This window comes from Tamandua tetradactyla, chromosome 6 (genome assembly GCF_023851605.1).
Source record: "Tamandua tetradactyla isolate mTamTet1 chromosome 6, mTamTet1.pri, whole genome shotgun sequence".
NCBI lineage: Eukaryota > Metazoa > Chordata > Mammalia > Pilosa > Myrmecophagidae > Tamandua > Tamandua tetradactyla.
In genome coordinates this window covers 159,503,048-159,514,639 of record NC_135332.1, presented here as the reverse complement: position 1 = coordinate 159,514,639, position 11,592 = coordinate 159,503,048, and positions in this window count along the sequence as shown.

Sequence of the window (11,592 nt, the reverse complement as noted above, 5' to 3'; positions counted from 1 at the left end):
AGAATGCTTCATCATTTCCCAGGCTTTTTTGTGTGTGCACAATTCCCTTTTTCTGGAATGTTCCTCCTCCCTTTCCACCTGAACATTTTTTCCTCATTCTCTGTCTAGTTTTCTTTTGCCCAAGTTAGATGTCCTTTCATTTCAGTTCCTTGTCAATCATAACACATCACTTTTTATTCTAATGAGCTTTTAAATATGCCATTCCAACTGTAAGTATTTCAAATATTGATGATAGATGCCACATCTCATTCACCACTGTATCACCAGCTTTAATATTTTTTCAGTGCATGCATATAGTCCATAGTCTTCATCCAATTAATGAATCATTGTGATATCAAGTTGCATTAATGTTTCCAATGCAAAAACTTCTTTGTTTACTCTATAAAATGTTAGATGACATGTGAATCTTATCTTCTTCAATTGAATTCTCCATTTTTTTACTAAAATAATTAATTATTAATTAAGAAAATAGGTATGTTAATGTTGCTCCCATACCAGCACAATCTAGCTGAAATAGCTAATTGTATTTTCCTATTTTTTTTAATTCTAATCATCTGCCACTTGCAATGTACTTTAGAGCTATAGAATTAAAGCTTTGGAGCACACCTTGAAAATACTCATCATCTCCATCTTTCTGAAGATAAGAAAACTGATGTTCAAAAATTTTAAGAATTTAATGAAGTTTTCACAGCTACATGATGGTAGAATGGGCATCAAAACCCAGGTCATCTCTCTTCTTGCTGCTGCTGCTTCTCCTTCTTCTCCTTTTTCTTCAAAAATATACTTAATCCACTTTCTGCTATTATTTCAAATGGATCTTTCATAAACGTGCCCTCGGCCTCTTCTTACTTTTCTCTGTTTTCCCTTAGCTGTAGGTTGCTTGGAGTGAACAGCAGTCTTGGCAGCGAACCTACTGAAGGTCATAATTCTGCCCAGCATCTTCCCAGTTGCCTGACCTTGGGAGTTAATTCAGGCATTCTGAATTACTCAGTTTATCTACAAGAGGAGTTACATAATAGTGCTTTCGTCTTATAAATTATTGTGAGAATTAAGAAATTTCGTGTAGATAAGGCACTATCGTCATGCAAATGATACAAAAGCTTGCTATTATTATGATAATCACCCACTACTCTGTGTTCTGAACCTATCACTAGCCAGTAGGACTCTAAACTGCTGTCACCATTTCCCCACCAATTGACCAGTATCTCGGATTCTTGCCTTGATTTTTTAAAAACTAACCTTCTATTTTGGAATAATTTTATACTTACAAAAAAGTTGCAAAAATAGCAGGAAGAGTTATTATATACCCTTCATTCGGCTTCCCCTAACATTCATATCTTATATACCAAGGTCCATTTGTCAAATATGAAGAAATTCACATACTTAAAAATACAATTGACTAAATTAGACTTTATTGGGGATTTTACCAGATTTTCCACTAATGTCCCTTTATCTTTTCCAGATTCCAGTCCAAGTTACTACACTACATTTAGTACTCTATTTTATCTAATGGTCTCTTTGAAATGAGCATCGATGATTGGACACAAGAGCGCTCCTATGGGCTATTTTGTTCAGAGTACAGAGACCCTATTACCTCTTTCATGATCAGGATGCTGTACTTCAAAGACTTCTAATCACCTCAGTCTCCTACCAGAGACCAAAGCGAACAGGCAGAGGAGATAATAAGATTCCTTACTTAAAAGTTCTGCTGTCAGCAGTTAGGAACACAGGAGAATAAATTGAGGGAAGAGAAAGGAGCTGCTGGCCGGGAAGTCTTGTCTGGCTTTTGGGATCTGATCCAGGTAGATGCACACAGGAAAAAAAGAGTAAATGTGGAATCTCCCAGTCTCTACTCACTTGAGAGAAAATTTTTTTGAGATAAAAATCTATTTATTCAACAAATGTTTTTGAACACTTGAACGTCAGACAATTATTCTTGGTGTTAGACATTAAGTGTAATCTACAAAAGCAGTTTTATTTTTTCTCAATTTAATTCTTCCAGCATTGTGAAATAAGCAAAGATGTTCCAACTTTAAAAGAATCGTATCATTACTTGATTGTAAATTTCTTGAGGTTCACGGCTATGCTTTATGCCTTTTTGCAGCACATCATTCATATTATTGACTTATTTAATTTCACATAGTATGTTAATAACAGTTGTAAGAGAGTAAACAAACATTAAAATATCATTTTGACACTTACCTTGTGCCAGACCCTGTATTACATACATTTATGCTATAAAAATTAAAAATTCATTAAAATTCTCCAAAGTGGGGATTTATCTTTTACTTGTAAAGGTGAATAAACTGAGGCTCAGAGAGTTCAGCTGAACTTCCCATATCTCACAACTTGAGAGGCAAAGCTGAGATTTAACACCATCCTCTCTGAAAATCCCATATGCATCATCCCATGCCTGCATTGCCTCATTCAAGGGAGCATGAAAAATGAAATTCAGTTTTGTTTACGTGGTCGAGGGTGAGAAGTTATTGAAGCATGGTGGGGATCCAAGGAGACGGCTATAAAATAAAAGTCTAGAGAAGTGAGTGGAGTTTTTTTAAAGGACAAAATAAATTGATCAGAAGTAAAGTCAATAAATCTAAAGGTTTTCTGGTAGTTGTAAGTATTGAAAACCAACCCCAAATCAAAGACAAAAATCAAAACCCCAAAACAGAACACAATGACACAAAACCAAAGCCAAAAAACAGAACAGACCTGGGAAGGGGACGAAGGGCCAGTGTGGACCCCACTTCCCTTGCTGAGACCTGGTTCCCTTTTCCTCATTATTATAGGCACTGTGTCTACCTGTAGCTCAGACATGATGGCACCCTGTGCCAGTTATGGGTGGAGGTGGGCAGTCAGCCAGAGAAAGGGGATATCAAGCGGTTACTTTATTACCTGCTGCCTGGACCAAAGATTTTATTTTTGTATTGGGTAAGAAAATTGCATTAATGCAGCATATAACCTTACTGAGTTGTGTTATCATTTGATGTCCCATCAGACTCCCTGGGGCATATTTCCAGCATCTTCTGTCAGATGCAGGGAGGCTCATCTGTTGCACAGCATCACACTTGCCTCTGATGAAGGCGAGAGTGTCACTGTTTTTTCAATTCATTTTTCTCAAGATAATCTAAATTGTCTCCCTCTTCATTTCTACTTACCACTGTGACTTTCCCACACACTCAATGGATGTTTAGAAAGAAATTTAGGGAATAATTACGATAATGACCAATGTGAATTACCCTCTGGTTTTGAGGTAAGGGGGAGAGTTCCAAGATTTTGAAGAATTCCTCAAGATCAAATAAGAATTTGGTCTTCAGGAAAGGCTTATGACCCAAATTGAGAGTGTAATGCCTTTTTGTGGAATAACTGCATGCCGTCTAGTTGGATTGTCCTTCATTTTATAGGCAGAAATGTTCAGTGCTTTCTCTAAGGCACAGAGTTGGCCATAGGCCCAGTTGTGACTTGAACCCAGATTGCCCGTTTCTAAGCCAATGTTCTTTCTACCATGCCATGAAAAGAGAACAGAAAAAAAATGGTGAAATATATCTACAATGAAATTTGTTTTATAAAAATTTAATTTGGCTGGAACCAAAGCAAATACTTTATTAAATCTCTGAAATAGTTCTTAGAGACAAGCACCATCTTCTACTCTTATTTCTTATTTTAAAATAATTTTAAGAAGGAGTATTGAAAAATAATACAAAACCAATAGAGAAAAATCCAACATACCCCACACTCTCAGATACTCAGATCCACCAATTTTAACATTTTTTCACATTTGCTTTGTCATTCTATGTATCTATCACTCCATTTATCTGTTTTGTCTCTATCTATCTATTTTCTAAACATTTATGAGTAGGATGTATATGTCATGATCCTTGAACAAATAATAATTCCATGTACCTTTCCTAAGAACAAGGAAATTCATTTATGTAACCATCTTAAGTACTGTTAACAAATTCAAACTTTAACATTGATATAAAGCTTTCAGTCTATAGTCCAGTTTTTTCGTAAGCCTTTTCTCTACCGTTATTAGATCCAGTCGAGGGTCATATTGTATCTAATTGTCATTGTCTCTTTAGTTGCTCTTTTGTTTTTTTCCTTTAATTGTGGAAGCGTATATGCAACAAAAACTTCGCCATTTCACCCACACCCAAGCATTCCATTCAGTGGGATTAATCATGTATACAATGTTGTGACCATTCTCCTTGGCAGTTTTAGAGAGATGTGGCTAGTAGAGTGATTTGCAAATCTAAGATGAGGGAATAATTTCTATAAGTAAGTCATATTTTTGTGACACAGTCAGGCATTGTACAGAGAAATCTATTATTTCATGGTTGTTGCCCTTCAACGCCTACGGCAATTAAACTCCATAAAGTAGAGAAGCTATAATTTCATAGGATAAAGAGGTGTCAGGGCAGAAATGTCTGTCTCCATTTCCTATTTAAGCAGCCATGTAGTCATGGGAGACAAATGTTGGCACAGTGGGTAGTCGACCGCCACCAATAATGTGTTAACTGCGAGACCATAACGAGGGAGAAATAGAACAGAGACTCATCTTGTTTCTCATTTTGTGCCCCAGGCATTCAACCCTTTCAGAAATATATCTGCCATTGCAATTTTGGTACAAGCAGTGGTAGTTCTCTTTATTAGAGAGGGAAGTGATGTGATGGGATTGTGTTCTCACTTGCAATTTAGCTTGTAGCTGGTTCATATATAGATCTGGGGTGTATATAAATTAAAGAACTATGCTATCTATGGTCAAATTCTTTTATGCCTACTCATGCTGCAGAAAGAAGCAAACTCTTCTGGAATTATTGGGAGAAGACGAGGCATAGACATATTTAGACTGGAAGGATTAATTTTTTATGTATTATGTCCGCGACTTCTCGCTCAGCTTCTGGTCCCCGGCCGGTGGAGGGAACAGGAGGGAGAGAGAGACAGACGCAGACAAATCCGCGCTGGTGAGAAACACAGATCCAAGACACGTAGCAGTTGTAAGCACAGACCTTTACTGGAGTTAAGCTTGCATTCTCTGTTACAGGTTCCGCGCGGGACTGAATATCCCGCGGGGGAGCGACCTCTATGCGGCCGTCAGGCACGGCTCCCTGTGGGTCGTCTCCACCCACCCTGTCCGGGTAACCTCTTATATACTGTGCCCAAACCCAATAGGTTAGTGCCACGTATACAGAGGTGATTGGAAGATAGGGTTGGTGGGCGTGTGCGTCATTTGCGGAAGCAGGATGTGAGCGCCATCTTGGCTCACTCGATGGGCGGGGGGAACTCTAGAGCAGGCTGCAGCGTGTCCACTAGGCCAAACCCGGAAAGCGGCTCTCTACATCTCCCCCTTTTTGTTTTTATAAGAGGCATGGTCCGTAGACCGTATTCTTGTACCCAGTGTCTCTATTGATGATGGTGCTCCCGTGGGCCTGAGTGGCTCACAACATAGTTTGGTGCTTTGGGGAGTCTGGACTAGGCTCGCGTCATCACACGACGGAGCCTCTGGCACCGACCAGAATGCTCACCTCATATAGAGACCGGAGAGCCCGTGAGCTGGAAACCACGTGACTCTCCCTGCAGTGCTTCGCCTCGCAACTGGGTCAAGCGGGGATTATGAGAGCGACAGCCAGGGCATAGGAAACGCTGCGGAGGCCTCGGTGCAATGGCTAGAGCCAAGCCCAGTCTGGCCAGGACTGCGGCCGCAGCTCCACCGTCGAGGCGGCTAGGCGCGCAAAATTAACAGCCTCTGGTGCCTAGCTAAACACGGGTAGTGGCCAGGGAGCCTGCAACAAACCTTGCTGACAAGAGCTTTGCCCCAGGTGATTCAGACGGGCTATCTATCGAGGAGGGACGCACACCCACATTTGACTGGGAAGACATAGCTAACATGGTAGAAACACGTAGTTGCTGCTGTGTCTGGAACAAGCGTTCTAACAAACATTTAACAGTGACTAAGCCCACTAATAGTCCCACTGCCACGAGAATCCAAGTAGTCAAATTGGGCCAAGAGAACCATGAGGTGACTCGGTTCCACAGACTTTGTACAGTCTCGCCCAGTTTGGAAAGGTCGAAGGCAACGGGGGTTATTAAAACTGGTCCCCCTTCTAAACAATCGAAGGGTGACCGGCGCTTTCGTTGCTATCTCGTCAGTCGCCGCCGTCATCAGCAGAATTGGAGACCGGATCTGGTGGCTCTGGTTGGAGGCTTATCAATTTTCTGGGCAACAGTTCCTTGGCGTCCTCGGGCGACGTCACGGTTCTCACCAGTCTTTCCGGAACCCACACTGGTTGACGTCCTGGCTCCTGGGGAAAAACACAAACAGAGCCTCTGGCCCAGCTGAGCACTGGGTCAGGGCCTTGCCATTGTCCTGACAGGACATCCTTCCAACGGACTAGACCTCTATGTGGAGGACTCGGAGTGGTGTGCTGTAGGGCAGGTGTCATTCCTTGTGCATTTTCATTTAAAAAATTATACGTAAACAAGGCTATGGACAGTTGAGCCTTTGGGGACAGGCCGTGACCTATTCCCCCTTTCTGTTTCTTTAGTAAGTCTTTGATGTCTAAGATGAAAATAGACCAATGCTCTGGCAGAGCTGAGAGAAGGGGCAACCCCATCTGAACAGGTCCTAAGGACTCCATGCAATTATTAAAGGCTCTTAAATCATGTAACAATCTCCATCTGCCTGATTTTTTCTTTATGACAAATACGGGTGTGTTCCAAGGCGATGTGGAGGGAATGATATGGCTCTCTTTTAGCTGATCTGACACTAGAGTGTGTAATGCTGAGAGTTTTTCCTGTGATAATGGCCACTGAGGCACCCACACCGGGGTACTGGTCTTCCATTTTAGTTTTATAGGTGTGGGTGGGAATCTCCCCTCAGTGGCCCCTAGGAAAAACCCAGGCCTCGTCTGTCAGAATTGGAGACAGCTTGTATAGGCCTTGCGCGCCCGTGCAATGAGGCTCCTAAGCCTTTGCCGGGGACATATCCCATTCCTTTTAACAAGCGCTTAGAAGTTGGAGAGCAGCCACTGTAATTACCTGATTCGGCCACCAGAGGGAGCCCGTGGTGAGGGTTTTTGGCGAGATCACCAAAACCATTCACCGGAAGCCACCACGCCCCTGCAGCAGGCGCTGGCGGAGCGGAAGGCTGCGTGGGTGAGACAGGGGGCCTCCCCCAATCGATCAGCGGAGGCGCGTCTGCACCTTCAGTCTCACCGCTATCTGACTCAGAATCAGAGGTGTCTGAACTGGCGTTTGACTCCGGCGGCTTGCCCTTACAGGAGCCGTCCGCAGACGAAGCTGACTGAGTTTCTTGGAGCGCGTGCCGTGCCTGTAGCAGGGCGGGAGACGGACTGAGGCCTGAAGTAGACTCTGCCTCAGGGCAAGCACGGGCGGTCTCCCAGATAGGGACCAGGATCGGGTCCATACAAAGGCCCGTCCGGCGCGCCCGTTCTATGTCATTACCAAGTTTTAACCAAGAGGGCAGACTGAGGCTACCGGAATGGGCGAACCAAAGGGCAAAGGTAACAACATCGTCAAGGAACCGCAGGAGGGAACTCTTCTTAACTGAGATGCCCCGCTGCTTCAAAAGGGTTTTTAAAGGAGCTAACAAAGGTGAACTTCCTGACTGCCCCATGCTTGCAGTCGGCACTGTCTTTTATCACTCGGAGAGCTCTTCCGAGTCACTGGGGCTACCTGAACGCCCACAGCCCTTAACTCTCACGTAATAGGAAGTACTCACCTTCTCGCGGTGATCAAGCGCGGGAAGTCCGCTGCGAACTCAAGAAGCACGTCCTCACCAGCTCGGGGAAAGGCAGCAGAAAGGATTCCCCGTACGGGCCACCACTTGTCCGCGACTTCTCGCTCAGCTTCTGGTCCCCGGCCGGTGGAGGGAACAGGAGGGAGAGAGAGACAGACGCAGACAAATCCGCGCTGGTGAGAAACACAGATCCAAGACACGTAGCAGTTGTAAGCACAGACCTTTACTGGAGTTAAGCTTGCATTCTCTGTTACAGGTTCCGCGCGGGACTGAATATCCCGCGGGGGAGCGACCTCTATGCGGCCGTCAGGCACGGCTCCCTGTGGGTCGTCTCCACCCACCCTGTCCGGGTAACCTCTTATATACTGTGCCCAAACCCAATAGGTTAGTGCCACGTATACAGAGGTGATTGGAAGATAGGGTTGGTGGGCGTGTGCGTCATTTGCGGAAGCAGGATGTGAGCGCCATCTTGGCTCACTCGATGGGCGGGGGGAACTCTAGAGCAGGCTGCAGCGTGTCCACTAGGCCAAACCCGGAAAGCGGCTCTCTACAGTATTACTCTGTATAATGAGAATGCAGAGCTATCTTGTAGATATTTTATCTTGAAGATATTTTCCATTTTCCAGCACAAAGGCCACAAGATTTAAAACATATGGATGTCACTTTTTACTTTCCTCATGGTAACAAAATGAATAGATCTTGAAATATTATGATAAAATGGAGGATATACACATATGGACATATGTATAATTCTACCACCTTCATCTCCACTGCTACATATAGAAAAAAGAAAGAGAAATATATAGAGAGAGCACACTAACTTCTTGCTGGGTCTTGAACTTTTTGCTGGGTCATGGACTTTTTGCATTGTATGAATTAACTTATTTAATCTTCACAGCAATACTAGGAAACGTGCACTTGAATAACTCCTTTTTATATAAATGAAGTTGTGGCACAGAGAGGCTAAATAATTTGCCCAAGTTCATATAGTCATTGGCAGAGGTGAGATTAAAATATCTGACTCCCAAAACTATGACCTCATATAATATTGGCGCATCAACAGATAGGTGTGGAAATTAGGTGGGAACAATTAAAATAAAAGCCTAAGTCACTCACCTCCATTCTCAAGTCTGCATTTTATTACTCTATCATGCAAGAACTAGCTAGCTTCTCTCTCTCTCTTTGTCTTTTATTTGCTTTTTTTTCTAAAAGCATTTTAGAGGTTTCTTAGTCCATCTCTCTGAATTCAAAAGAAGGACAAACACACAAGATGACTCATCTGTATTTCCTATCTTTTCTTTTTGTTCTCTTAGAAGTAGAAAGGAACAGGCTGAAGTGAGAAGTGGCATTATGAAGCAGAAAGGACACAGGTTTGGGTTTCTTGGTTTGTAATTTTAGAACAGTAAGACATCTCCTAAGGTTATTATGAAGATGTAGTTTTGTAGCCCTGTTGAGGCATTTAGGGAAAAAAAAAAAACTATTGTATATTTCATTAAAAATATATAAATTTCTCTGTCCCTCAGTGCTTATGAAATGTAGAATTGGGAACACTGGAGGTCAAAGGACACGTGATTGCCTAATATATATGGTTGGAATTTCAGTTTTCTTTTCCAGCAGGCCTAATGGGGAAGAGCTTCCTGAGTTCTGTCTGGAGTCCCCTGTTAGCTCGTGCAGCTGTGAATCGAGGCTCTTTGTCATGTGTGAGTAAACCAGATTGGCATCGCCGGCACTGTTTTGCATGCCACTCAAAATATCTTTATCAATAATGCAGTTAGGTCACCAAAGAGTCTCCACCTGCATTACAAAGCTTCAGGGACATTTTGAGGTTTAATAAGTAGTGCCATTAGAGATTCCAAGAAGACCACATGTTCCTTCCTTTGTTCCTTCTTTCACTTGTCCATTCATTCCTTATTCATCCAGCATTTATTGTTAGTATGGTTCAGGCATAGTGATAGAAGTATACCAACACAACCACAATAACAACAACAGCTACACGATGGCAGCTGATATATCCCTGAGTGCTCCCTATGACAGAATTTTACATTCTATGCACTTTGTATTTAGTCATTTAGTCCTCTCAACAAGCTTGTGAATACTGCTATTATCATCTATTTTAGAGATAAGGAAATGGAGGACACATAGTTTGCAAGTGACAAATTTCAGATTTGAGGATGAAAAAGACATCAACCTTGCCCCCATAAAGAGCTCATTACTCTAGCAGGGAAGATAAGCTGACAAATAATTAATTGGAGAATGAACTGTATAAGAGCACATGTTCTCACACTACACCATCCCTCCCCATAAGTACCAGTAACCCTGACTATGGGCCTAAGAACAAGGTGGTCAATTTGAGCTGAATCCTGAAGGGTGATAACAAAATTACATGGTAAGTGAAGCAGAGAAGAGCATTCTAGACTAGCATGGATAGTCATGGGTGTATAAGAGGCTGTGGCATCTAGAGGAAGTGCAAGTAGTTCAGAATAGTTGAATTGCAAGGAGAGGCTAAAGCAAAAGAAATCTGAATGATTCCAATCATTAAGGGTCTTGAATGTCACAGGGGTTTAGGTTTTATTTCTCTAGGCAAAGAATAAGCAGGGACATGATGCAATTTGCATTTAATGTAGATGAGAAGGGAAGAGGCTGAGGTCAGGGAGACCTCTAAAGAATCCCTTGTGTTAATCTAGGTAAGAGATAATTAGTAACAGACTGACAATAATTAAGAACTAAGAATAGAGAGGAAGGGGAAATTTAACTGATATTTAAGTTAAAATCTCCTGAACTTGGTCAGTGGGAGGGAAGACTAAAGCTGAAATGAAAAGACAAGCAAAATCAAGGGACTAAGATGGACAAGTCCTCTTCATGTATTATTTTGCGTTTTGATTGCTGAAAACTCAACTACATCCCTGCATCTGTGGTTTGGTTGCGTAAATTCCCTTTTTGTACTAAACTAGCTCAGGTTGGGTTTTTTGGCATTTGCACAAAAAAGATTTTTAGCTAATATTCCCAGGAACCACAAGCATTTACATTTCAGGAAGAAGAGACAATCCAATTCAAGATCTGACCTTCAGAAACTGGATTGTTGAAGTTAGATATTCAGCAGAACAGATCATTCAACTTTCAAAGATTTTGAAAGACTTTGAAAGTGGGTCTCCTGATACCACATGGGACTAGAGGCATGGATCCTTAATCAAAGCGTGCTCCATTGCATAGAGGAGATGTGAACAGGGAGGTTCCAGAAAATGTCACTTCTCTTTGCCCCTATAAACTAAGGTGCTGTGATTTTTGATAAAAAGGTGGGCAAAATTTGTAAAATAGTGAAGGAGCTGGAGTCCTTTAGCATGGAGAAAGGAAGGCTAGAGCATACATTGCTGTTTTGAATTATATAAAACGTTCTGAAATGGTGCTCCATGACAAATGTTTCTTTTTCTCCACTGAGGACCAAGGCAGAGGAAATGGATTCAGGTCCAAGCCGGATCTATTTAGGTGAATTATACCAGAGAGCTTCCTGACCTTGAAGGCTCTTTGGCATACGAATGGATTGCTAAGCCAGGTCAAGGAATCTCTTTCTCCAGAGAGAGAATCAGAAGGATGAAGGGGATTTGGGAAGTCATTTAGGCAGATGAAAATTGATCTCCTTTTTAAAGACCAAGGCCCCTGAGGAAGAAATGCCATGACTTCCTATCAACATCTAACAGCCCTCACTCTTTACTCATGTTTAATCTGATGCTTTAGCTTCAAATCATTTCCTCATTTTCTCTTCCTAGTTGAGGTACAGAATAGTTAATCAGGATCTTTAAAACTATTGGGTAATCTCAAGGTCAATATTAAATTAT